Here is a 12,840-nt window from a genome sequence, read left to right as displayed (position 1 = left end):
GTGTATCTGAAATCGTAAATATCAGGTCAGGTTAATATCGGGTGAGGTCAAATCGTGTATCAGTGTGACATACATCGTGCATTGTTATATAGGGGAGAGGGAGGCAAGTTGGTGACGTTAAGCTTTGGCGAGCCCTGGATCTTGGAATTATTTTTGACGTAGGAATACGTCTTTCATTTCTATACCGGGGTGTAAAATCAAAGTTTCGAGAACGAAAGCGTTACGCCGGAGACTGAGATTTTGAGCGTTAATAGCTCCTAAACAACTGAACAAAATGGTATGATAAACACTTCATTCGAAAGATCAAATGTCTACGCGTTGTATACTTGTTACTTTCTGATCCAAAAACTTGTTTCAATAGTCTTAAAATTGCTTTCAAAACAGGCTATTGAAATCACCAATCGGTATATAAGCGAGCGCCACTCGGGAATCCACTCAGTTCTAATTAAACAGCGATTGGACCATGTTGTCGCTGTTGTGGTGTAGCTCTTTGTTTATTATGAAAGCGCGGATGAACGGTGTCACCAAGAGCCTGTTTGTGCACCTTAGGCCAGAAGGGAATCCATCAGGAGGAGAGTGATGCCACAAACGGTTCCCCGGGAAGATCTCGAAGCATCCGCTACACACACACACACACACACACACACACACATATATACACGCGCGGAATTCTTTCCGTTTGGATGCCATTCGGAAAGATCCGGAAAATAATCTGCCAGTTCCTCTGGGAATTCAAAAATACATTCATGTGAAAGAGTTTATTTGAATGTTTTCTAATACTGTGACCAAATATGTTTCAATCAAGTGCTATTAACAGATGGTTATCGAGTTAGCATTAACCACTGGTGGGCTTCCAGTATCGAGGAAAATGTGGAGATATCTAATCGTTACTGAAAATAATCTGTCAGTTCCTCTGGGAATTTAAAATTACATTCATGTGAAAGAGTTTATTTTAATGTTTTCTATCCATGTAACACTGTGACCAAATACATTTGGTTTTGTTATTTTTCAATCAATCGCAATTAACAGAATAGCTTCTGAAGATTATTCTTCCCCATCAGTAGGATATTTCCGTATCCAATATTGGATGCATAAAACCTTGTGCCTCCAACGTAACGCTCTCGTTTTCGAAGTCCCCCAAATATTCATTCATTCAGAATGAATTCAGGTTCAACTTCAAACAAATGATCTCTAAATCAACGATAGTCCTACGTCACCCTTGCGGTTATACCATAGATATAACCCACTTCCTGTTTTTTTAATGTTGATGCTGATTCATATAGCCTGAAGTGTTTCATATCATATTATCTATTGGACGGGCAAAAAAAACTAAAAAACTTGTTCACCCAAAAGCTTTGCGCAAAAAGCGCCGAATTCGCAATCTTGCCTCCAGTTGGCGAATATGGTTTGGTCACCTAAAAATCGACAAAATGTAATAACAATTATTTATTTATCCTTAGTTGGAACAGTGGAAATGCCATTTTCATCAACACTGTAAATGTCACACGCAGGAAAACGATGCTGAGCTCGTATATCTCCCAAAGTTCGAAAAAATAAGTCACAATTTTCTTCATTGAACGCCATTAATTAGAGCCGCTGAGGTATTTTCTGACTTTCTCAAAGATAGCTTATGAGCCTTCATAAACATTTCAACCCATGTCCGTCCAGCGCATGTTCCTTTGAAAGGGTGCTTTATGCCATTTTTAACCGCAAACGAATAGGCAATACTTCGAAGCTGGACCTGAATGTGGCTTTAAAGCGGCCTTTATTGGACGACGTATCCTGAAATTGATACAGATTTAATATTTCTTGCATAAAGAACATGGAAACGCGAATGCTGAATTAAAAATCTAACCTCCATGTCTGAATATTTTCGTCGATAGAGTCTCAAAGTTGGTTATGGCACACCGAACTGTTTTGAAGCACCCAGAACAGACAAACCTTCTTCTATAGCTTTCATAACATTCTCCAAACTGGTGTCCGACCAATATTGGTCTCTTTTTCGCTTATAAGTTCTAACCATCTGCAATAAAAAAATTAAAAATTTACATAATGTTGCAGTTCGCCAACCTGCCCCCAAGCGACTTTTTCAATAAAAAAAATTTAGCTGAAAAAAATTCATGATTGAAACTCGCCGGAAACAAACAGATTATGTACAATAGAGTACCTCTATCATGTATAAAATTGTTTTGAAATTTTAACTTTTCTCATAAAGAGGATAATAAAATTTGAGAAAACGGAAAAAATTGTAAGGGGCTGTATCTATGACACGACCGCATATTTTCAACGTAGAACTACGCAATTATATTTTGCAATCCACTTGTTTACCACTTCGAATATTGTTTTAGAATGCATTGAAATTTTTGTAATAGATTATGTTTTTCGTTACAAATAAATTTGATGAACGTTCTTTTACGTTTGATATGATGCCTAGGACTACCAAAATATGTGAATGGAAGAATTGTCAAACGATCATTGTATTTTACATTTCCCTCTAAAATTATTGCACATCTCATGTTTACGTAGTTCTCGAACCGCGAAAGTTCATTCACCTCTAGTATCTGAAATGACAATTTTCCCAGGCTTCTCAGTTTAAAAGTACGTTTTAGGGGAACATATTCCGGTCTGCATAATGAGTACAAAAGTACTCAATACCAAAAAAATACCCCCGACTTGCATGTATTTGCGAAGGTAAGGTAAGGTATTGTATTATAGAGGCTTTAAACTTTTGCAGTTCATTCGTCTCTAGCCTTGAGAAAGGCTCTTTGAAAACTCTACTCTACTCCAGCGATACCACCTCCACCCTCTTGCCTTGAGAAAGGCACTCGATCCCTCGCCATCCAGCTCGTCCAGCAACGATGTTGTCCAGTCGGTGTCCACGCAAGATGTGGCTGAAAAAAAGTATTTGCGAAGCGGATTCCCCCAGGTACATTAATTTTGAAGTCCGTGTTAGGGAAACACAGCTCGGTGGGAACAAAAATATCCCCGACTTGCATGTATATTTGTAGAGCGGATTTCCACAGGTACATCGATTCTGAAGTCTGTGTTGGGGAAACCGTAAATCGGGCCAATCAAAACTTGGCAGTTAGGGCGTTAAGATAACGCATGACATTTTACAGTTATCTGATGAAAAATAATATTTTATTAATTGTGATAAACGCTTAGACATATTTCCTATCAATTGATGCAAACATCTTTCCGATCTGTTAAGAAATGTTCGAGTTATAAGCGTTCGAAATACGGGTAGGCTTAGCACACAAATCGGCAGAACAAATGTATGGGAAAAAAGGAAGTTCTTTCAGTTTTCATGAATTTAAACCGTTTAGAGATTAGCGAATTGTAATGTATAGCATATCAAACAAATCTTAGAGAATTTCCGATTCGATTGGTATGTAAATCATGAGAATTAGTACACCGGGAAAAAAGTTATTAACGTTAACTTTATTTCATAAAAACGTGACCTGTTTTCTGATTCGGTACCCTTCCTGAAAGACATAGTCATAGAAAGACTCCGTCAAAATAACAAAATCACGATTTTTCTCATGTGATAACGTTTTCGGCAGAGTTACCAAGTACAAAGTTTGGCCTTGTTATGATGCTTCTTCAGTAAAAAGTTGGTGACGCTACCTTCATTACAACGGGTCAAATTACCTATTCGTCATCTTGCCTCCTTCGCCAATTTGCCTCCCTCTCCCCTATGGCTTTATATACAAATATAATATGACATATTCGTATATCGCCTCCAATCATGGCAATTTATACGATTTAATGTTCGCTGGGTGATTCCGATACTGTTGGTATATATTTTTGATTTGACACCCTTTGACGTAGTTCTACGTCAAAAAGAAAGTTACAAAAATAATCAATTTTATATTCATCTTTTTGAATAATTAACTCTGGGAGATTTTCACTGTGAAGTTTTTCAGAAATTTGATTTCATATTGCTGCTGCTTAATTAATTTTGATAAATTTAAGAGGAAAATGAACCATTTTAAATGTGGCCAAAGATGAATTCCATATTACTAATAGTATCCTGTAACTATTTAAATGTTTAGAACTTTTAAAAGAAGAATCTATCGGTGGACAGTTTCGACTGTGACTCACTGTAGCTTTTCGGATAATTGTGGAAAAGTTTGAGGAAATTGATGATACGTTCTCGTTCAATGTTTGTTATCAACTGATGACCTAAAACTTTCGGTGAGTACAAATTGAAGCTCAAAATTGATTTAATTTAATCAACCGAATGTCATCTTCAAAAAACAGGAGTTATGGGTAACTTTGTGCACTAATTCGTTGAATAGTACATTTCCGAAAGATGTTCGAACGGTCTGTGTGTGAAATTGTAGTTAATATGAAGTCCCAAAAACCGTGCTGGTCAAAAATCAAATAATTTGAGAATCGTCCGAGCGTTTGTCAAAAATATTGTGATGAATGTAGTTTGAATTCGTTTTGAAATATAAATATAAACCGGTGCGTCCGTTCCCGTGTGTAAAAGGCGAACCCCTTATGCTTCCCAACACAAACGACATCAAACCTCGGCTTCAGGACTGGATTTAGAGTTCTCATCTATCAAACAACCTGGTGCCATATGTGCATTTTTGTAGCCGCAAGGGATTTCTCTCCCCCATTCGTGGAAACTTCCACACAATCACAAGGTACACACTGCATCCCTGTTTGTCGTTGACAGTATTTGGGTATGCTTTTTTTCGGACCTTTATCCCGCTTGCACAGGAAGAGTGAAAGGTGTTCAATCATCTCTCCCGGGCGTCACGTGCTGGCTGGCGCAAAACCTGGAGGGTCTCGAGAACCTGAATAATTTCGGTGATAATTAACACCGACGTGTGCGGCTCATGTCCATTAGCTGTCAGAACTGGATCGACGTCGACGAGCATTAAATTGAGATTCTGCTGGTTTGCTAGAAACTGGATGAATCTTACACGGACCGGGCTAAAGAAGGGGACCCTAATTGAATAATGATCCCCTGTTTTGCAGCAGCAACAGCTATCGAGCCGTTGTGTGCTGGTGGCACTCCCAGTTGACAGATGAGGTGATGCTGGTCCTGTGCTTGCTGTACCTGTTTCTTCCGTGGATTATGACACCGTCATTGTCGAAGATGGGCCCTGGAGGCAATCTTGATAAATAAGAGAGTGACATGCGGGCGGTCGGCCGAAGTGAACTATTGTCGCGCCCGAATGCGCCAACAGACAGAGGAACACAAAAAGGTAAATTAGATCGCAACAGGAATATGCGGGATGTGCTCTGTACGCATTGGGGAGATTGTTAAATACCTTTAATTGATTTCAATTAAGACGCACCACGAGCTGACTCACGGAGGAGGATGAGGAGGAGGAGGAAGAGGATAACTGTTTTCTGTCGAATTTATTCTTTTCGAAGGTGCTCTGTAATAAAAAATAAATTAATATCAATTGAGTTCCATTCTGTTTAGGAGAGCATTTCAATTAATTCCACAATTTCGAATTGGAACGCAGTTTCAACGGTGTGTTTGATGATGATCAGTTTAGAAAACGCATTTGAACGAAATGAAGTCAAAGAACGCACATTATTTTCATTGGCAGACATATATTTATCTATTTATTTATATATTGTATAATATAATAAAATACAATAAATGAGAAATAAGAACAAGTATGGATTTCAAAAAAGTCACAGGAGGGTTGTGTCCGAGACCGAGTGTCCAATACCGAACACAATTATAAATTTTTATCATCAGTAAAAAATTATAGGAGGTTGTGTCCAAGATACGACCGCATTGTTGACGTAGAACTACACTGTTATTTTATATAAGTCGCTTGTTCATACCTTCGGATATTATTCTATAATGTTGTGAAATTTTAGAAACAACTGCTTAGTAGAATAATCTCTGAAATGAATTTTTCATTGTAGAATCAGTTGACGATAATTGATTGATGATTCATTCATGCCCTCGCAAAATAATACACTAACTGATCGTATGTCGCGATTTATTTCATACCTCGAACGCTATTCCGGTGGCCTTTTTCGCAATTGAAATAGACTCGATTATATACATGTTGCACAAGCGCCATTATTCCACATCTCATAATTACATCAATATATCTTTGGCACCGCATGGAAACAACAACAATGACAACACTTGCAAGTATCAAATATCATGCTACATGTTATTTAGTATTGCCTCAAAGGAATCGCACCTCTAGGCATCGTTCGTACAACGTAAACCAAGCGCCAAACAAGCGTTCGCCATAGCATGCATACAGAGCCATACATTGGTGGCTTGAAACTACTAGGAATATAAATACTTCTCATCATTTTACGCTATTCTCAAAAGAAACGCTTCTGTTAATATTACTGGCATCGAAAAAAGTTGCATTACTTTCTCATGCTCGAGAGAAGCGCAGCTGTCACCCTTAGTGGAGGAAGTTTTGCTACTGGCGAGCGAAACCTAATCACATGCAAAATTCAAGAACGTCATTCACTTTCTTGGTGACTAAACAAGTGAAATGAACTCTTTTTGTTAATAACAACCTTTTCAAGTAGTAGCAGTGACAATGCTTCATTATGGTCAATATTAGCGCAAATGCAATCCTAGTTGAAGGTTGTTTTGCGACTGGCACGCGAACCCAAATAACTTATAACATTCCAGTAAGACATTCAAGATGCTTGGTATTCCCCAAATAATTTTTTGGCGCACAACATTAACGCTTGCTTCGCCATAACGTCAGTTTTATGCATTGATGCATTCTCAAAGGCACCAACGAAGCCCTTATGATGACGGAAAACAAACAATGTTAACTGCTTGGAGAAAAGACTGAATTATGCCACACAGCTTGTATTCTGCTGTAACACCCATCAATGTGAATTCGCTGATGAGTTTGTCAAGAGCGTCCGCCTTCACCATCAGCGGGGGGAGCTTGATTTTGGTTGCTGCCTGGGTAAAGGCGTTTATATTTTCGACCGACGCGCCGAAATCGCCTTCTCCGCTGTTATTCGATGAGGGCTCGGTTCAGTGCGAGCGCTTTTCACTGCACCAACATTGCGTGCATTAGATGACGCTTGCCTCGGAATTTTATTGCCCTTGGCAATGCGTTCGTTTTTTGCAGGGCTCGAGCCTGCATTCCTCTTCTTCTTACTCATCACACACTACGCGAAGCGTCCAATTTATTACGCGGAAAAAAACACACGATACGAATAACGCGAAAAACAGAAAAACCAAACGACGATATCCAAGTTGGATTACCACTGGTGGGGTCCAATCTTAGATCGAAGCGCAGCGAAAGCAAAGTGAACTGGATTGCTCAACAGTCCGATGCCGAATGAAAGTTTGTCTCAGCGAGATCCACTGTTTATACTCTAGGCAAGTATTCCCCTTCATTCTTCTACTTTTCCTTTGCTCACGGAGACTTTGAATCCTACGATTTCCCTTCCGTTGGTCGTCGATAAGTTGCTCGTTTCCGATTCCCTTTGTATGTAAATCGCCAAAATTCGTTCGCGGCAAAAATAGTTATAAACGTTAACTTTATTTCATAAAAACGTGACCTGTTTTCTGATTTGGCACCCTTAATGAAAGACGTAGTTCTACGTCAAAACATGTTACTTCAATATAGAGAAAACATATTTGAAATGGGAAAGGTAATTTTCTTTTATAACTTTCACTTTCTGAGTGTTTATTCAACCCAATGCGAATTTTAATTGGACTAACAGCACCTAACACTATATGTAGAGCATATGGGAAATCACTTTTTCTAATATTTTTTCACTTTTCAAATTTTTCTCGCCGTATAAACTTTTCTTGGGTGAAAATGAACACAACAAAACAGACAGCTTAAACCAAACGACCCGTTCTCGAGCGAGAACACACCTTGGTTTTTATTTATGAAATATGAAATAAATCGTTCCATATATCAAGTCATTTTTAACACAACTGCTACCATATACAATTTTACACTTACACTTGTGCTAAATTTTTCACAATACACGATCGGCCATTGATATGAAATTTAACGAAGCAACCAACATTGAGGTTCCAAATTTAAATTTTATTTGCTAGAATTAATCGTGTCACTCACCTTACTTGCAATATAAAAATGCCCCCAACTTGCATATATTAGCAAAGCCGATTTCCCCTGGGCACTTTGGTTTTGATGTCTCTGTTAGGGAACACATTTCGGTAGGAACAAAAGCTCCCCCTACTTTCATGTATTTGCAATGTCGATTTCACCCAGGCAGCTTGGTTTTGATGTCTCTGTTAGGGAACACATCTCGGTGGGAACAAAAGTTCCGCCTACTTTCATGTATGTGCAATGTGGATTTCCCCCAGGCAGCTTGATATTGATGTCTCTGTTAGGGAACACATGTCGGTAGGAATAAAAGTACTCCCCCCCCCTACTTTCATGTATTTGCAATGCCAATTCCCCCAGGCAGCTTGGTTTTGATGTCTCTGTTAGGGACCCACCGCATGTGTAGTCAATTTCGACCAATCAGAAGTGGGTATTTCCGTTAGGATAAGGGTTGAGATTTTTCAATTGTTCGATATTTAGTTACATGACATATATTATTTTCTTCAATATAAAAAATTGTCATGGAGTACCGAAATCGATTGACGCAAAAATTTCATCAATCCATCATTAAATGACTGTGCAATAAGCGTTTGAAATTGGACAATTTTCACGATGTGCTCGATTTTCGATTTTCAATTTGTACCCCAATATGTTCCAGAAAGACGTAATCCTACGTCAAAACGTATTTGCTCAATGTTTTCCTTAAATGCGCAATTCATCTAACAATAGTTTGGTTCGTCTGTGTCTCACATAACAATTCAACTCCTCGCCTGCCGTTACCATAGAATGACCACCATCCAGTCTAAGTAACCATTTGGCTTGCTATATTAAAATACAGAAATCCATTTGAACAAAACCGGCTTATAACAATACAGTAAATACCGTGCTCGATCTCTTCCTCGAAAATGTCTAACGCCCGGTTTTGCGGACCGTTCTGTGTGAAACTCCTCCGATTTATTCCCACCGCTCAGCCGCGTAAGACAACGATATTTCGCCCACTAAAACCGTACGACCACAGCGTCAAGACTGCGTCAACCGGAGGAGGCAGGCACGAGACGAAGCACGGGTTAATCTTATAATTTTTAATAATACTCATAACAAAACAAAATTGCCATCTCATACATGTGATGACACCCCGCAAGAGTCATTCTCATTTCCGCGCCTTCTGGCGCACAGCGAGTCGTCCTCGGGACCAGACTGAACAGATCCTCGCGAACAGGCGCGTCTTCTTCCGAGAGGACTGTGGAGCTCTCGCCAAAAAGAAACTTGTATTTAACTATTATTATTATTGTTATGGTGGCTCATAAAGTTCCAAAATGTGTATGTTTGCACTGGATGGCCGGGCTTTTGGATTTGATCCATCATCACGAGCGAATTTCTGTCCTCCCCTCGCCAATGGGAACCAGGATGGGAATCGTGGGGGCAGGGGTGGAGGAAATTTATTGCAATCGAATTGAGCCGCGCACAAATGTCTCGTTGCCCCGGTGGTACAGATCTCATATTTCGCTCGATACAAACATTTTTAGCGAAAAGCAAAGCACCGAAGAGAGTCAATTTAATTAATTTCCTGGCAACTGGCAGCGAGGAGGACAATTCCGTACGGTTTTATGGGTAATCGCCCATATGGGCTTATCTTGTAATTAACCATCAACTGAGTGTAGAAGAAGCGCGCCAAAGTGCGGAGGGATTCAGGTCAAAGGTCCCTACTTGCGCGTGATTCCACGTGTTTGTGGTGTAGCGTAGTCTTGCTTTCCAATTTACTCTTATCGCGAGAGCCATTAAAAATAAAAGTAACCACAGAAGAAATGTCCCAGCAATATAATCGGTGTACTGTTACGTTATCGCGGTGACAGAAGTATTTCGATTGACGATAGAGGCAAAAAAAGTTTTGTTTATTATTCGTGTCAGGAGAAAGAAAGAAATTGATGTAATCGGTGCCACAAAGTGCTTCGTCGGAGCAAGTGAGTCACTCGAGAGTTTGCTTTATCTAGGCCTTTGTTCCCATGGGAATAACTCGGTGAGTTTTGATTTGAAGACATAGCAGAATAGTTTCGATGTTGTAGATTCATTCGATTCATTCAGATTGTGTTTGAACGCACAGATATCTTGGGGCATTCGAATCGCACCCAGAAGACGTAAGATTGATTTGAAAACTATGACATAGAGGACGATTCAACCCAAACCAAACTTATAAAAATGGGTGGTGGGTTATATTTACGATATAACCGCAAGGTTGACGTGGGACTTTTTAGCTTAGCAATCATTTGTTTGTATCGATTAAATTTTTGATTGAATAAGTAAGTAAAAAGATTGAATAAATGCCATGTAAGGTCAATTCATGCATTGTGATGGATTATGTTCATCGTTACAAGTAAATCCAAGTAAATCGTTTGTATAATGCCCTGGGACAAAACATGTGAACGGAAGAATTCTGAAACGATTATTTTATTTTACATTTTCCACTGAAGTTTGCATCTCTCAAGTGTGCGTACTTCTCGAACCGCGAATTTGCTTGATTTGATGAACTTCAGGGACTCAGTTTCGATTTTGACATGTACGTCGAATGCATATTGCTTAATCAAAAGGCGCTATCGCATCAAATGGTTAACAACATTTTGCCTAATCATCAAATGGTATGCGTATAAATTCAATGAGCAGAGGCATATCCTTCAATGCAATCTTGAATAACCGAACCAAAGCGTTGTGGTCGTAGGGGTAGTGGGGGCAAATTGGTCATGGGGGGCAAAGTGGTCACCTGCTTGTTTGGTAGTATAACTATTGACTGTAGATGCCGTATTGATAGTCACCTTATGTTTGAAGAATTTAATGACTTTTGAGTCACCCTGTACTTCGGTAGAGCTGTCGCATGTCAAAATACAAATAAAAACAGAAATTACTCTCTCGATAGCCACTCGGCCGTAGTTCTGTGCGCATGGAATCTAAGGTATTTCTCGTGAAATTTAGTTTATTCAATCTTATAAGTTGGACAAATCATCAGTTTGGACGACTGTTCACATATTCTAGGAGAGGTGAACAGACATTTTGTTTATTCTCAGTGATTAATTAGCATAGACATCATTTCCATGTTTGGGGGCAAAGTGGTCATAGGTGAATAACAACTTACAATGTTCTGTTTACTAAAGCTGATATACCTCATCACATTCTGTTCTTGAAGAAGATCCTTTTGTGGCTTTGACCCTGGATAAATATGCCACTCCAACTAAACCAAGCCTAATTATGCGGAACATTATGTGTTTCTTACTACATTTTTGTATGCAAGAGAAAATTTAAATTAGGACTCTAGGTGAATAGGCCAAGCTTATTTCATGCATGTACCTACTATAACAAATATGATTTGATCAAATTTGGACGAAAAAAACGCATAAATCTATCCCATTTAGCTTGATATGGGCGGATGACCACCTTGCCCCCACTAGGTGACCACTTTACCTCCAAGCAAAAAAATGTTCGATTTTAAAGATGAAAAGTTTACTACTTTGAATTTTTACAGTAAAAGCCGTTTGCTATCTTGAAGAACAATGATATGAACTATTATATTCTTCGAGAAACGGGAATTAAATCGGTATGTAGGCGCTGGAAATGGGCATATTCCTTAGGGTGACCACTATGCCCCCACTTCCCCTACCTACTTCTGTAATCCGAGTTAGAAGAACACTTTTCGGAGTTCAAAAAAAACATGCGGGTGCAGTTGTACCCCCGACTTGCATGAATCAATAACTTAAACTTCTACTTTTTATACTATAGAGGCTTTAAACTTGAAAGTTCATTCGCATCTAGTGTCTGCATGATTTTTCCAGGTTCCTAAGTTTAGAACATCGTGTTAAGAAAACATATTCTAGTCTGCACAAATGCAGGCGAGTACAAAAGTACTCGCAGTTTGTATTTATTTGCAAAGCCGATTTCCTCAGATACCTTGGTTTTGAAGTCTGTGTTAGGCAAATGCATTTCAGTCGGAACAAAAATACCCCCAACTTTCATGTATTTGCAATGCCGATTTCTCCAACGCTGCTTGGTTATTAAGTCTGTGTTAGGGAACACATGTCGGTGAAAACAAAAATCCCCATACTTTTATGTATTTGCAATGCCGTTTTTCCCAAGGCTGCTTGGCTTTGATGGCTGTGTTGGGGAAACTATAAATCGGGCCAATCAAAACGAGGCAGTTAGGGCGTTTAGATAACGCTTAACATTTTACAGTTATTCAATTGTTTATCCTTACATACATATACATTTTATTAATCACGATACATGCGTAGAAATATTCACTATCAATTGATGCAAACATCTTTCCGATCCAGTGAAAAATGTTGGAGTTATAAGCATTCGGAATCTTTCATTTTTTCCTGCATGTTCTGTGTTTAGGCTTTTATTTTACCCCCCATATACTCTGGTTAGACGTAGTCCCACGTCAAAAACAAATATACAAGCTATGCCGTTATTCTTGCATATGATTGGTTTCAGTCGGAATTATTTTATCGTGAAGCAAGATTTTGGAATTGGTGGCCCACCCTTCAAACTTTAAATTTGTTTGTCTGATTGAGATATTGCTTGGGGTAAGGTGATCCTGATCAGGTACCCCAAATTGCAACGACCATATACACATAAAATAATTGTTTTCAAGCGACGTGACTCTATTACTATGCTAATGAGTGTAAAAAAGTACATTTTTTGGACGCATTCAAAAACGGTGTTCTACTCCCAATAGGTCGGAAATGACGTATAACTATACAGGTAACTGGCTGACCCGACAAACGTTGTTCTGCCA

Source organism: Toxorhynchites rutilus, chromosome 1, assembly GCF_029784135.1.
Source record: "Toxorhynchites rutilus septentrionalis strain SRP chromosome 1, ASM2978413v1, whole genome shotgun sequence".
Classification (NCBI taxonomy): Eukaryota; Metazoa; Arthropoda; class Insecta; order Diptera; family Culicidae; genus Toxorhynchites; species Toxorhynchites rutilus.
This window is presented reverse-complemented; position numbering follows the sequence as displayed.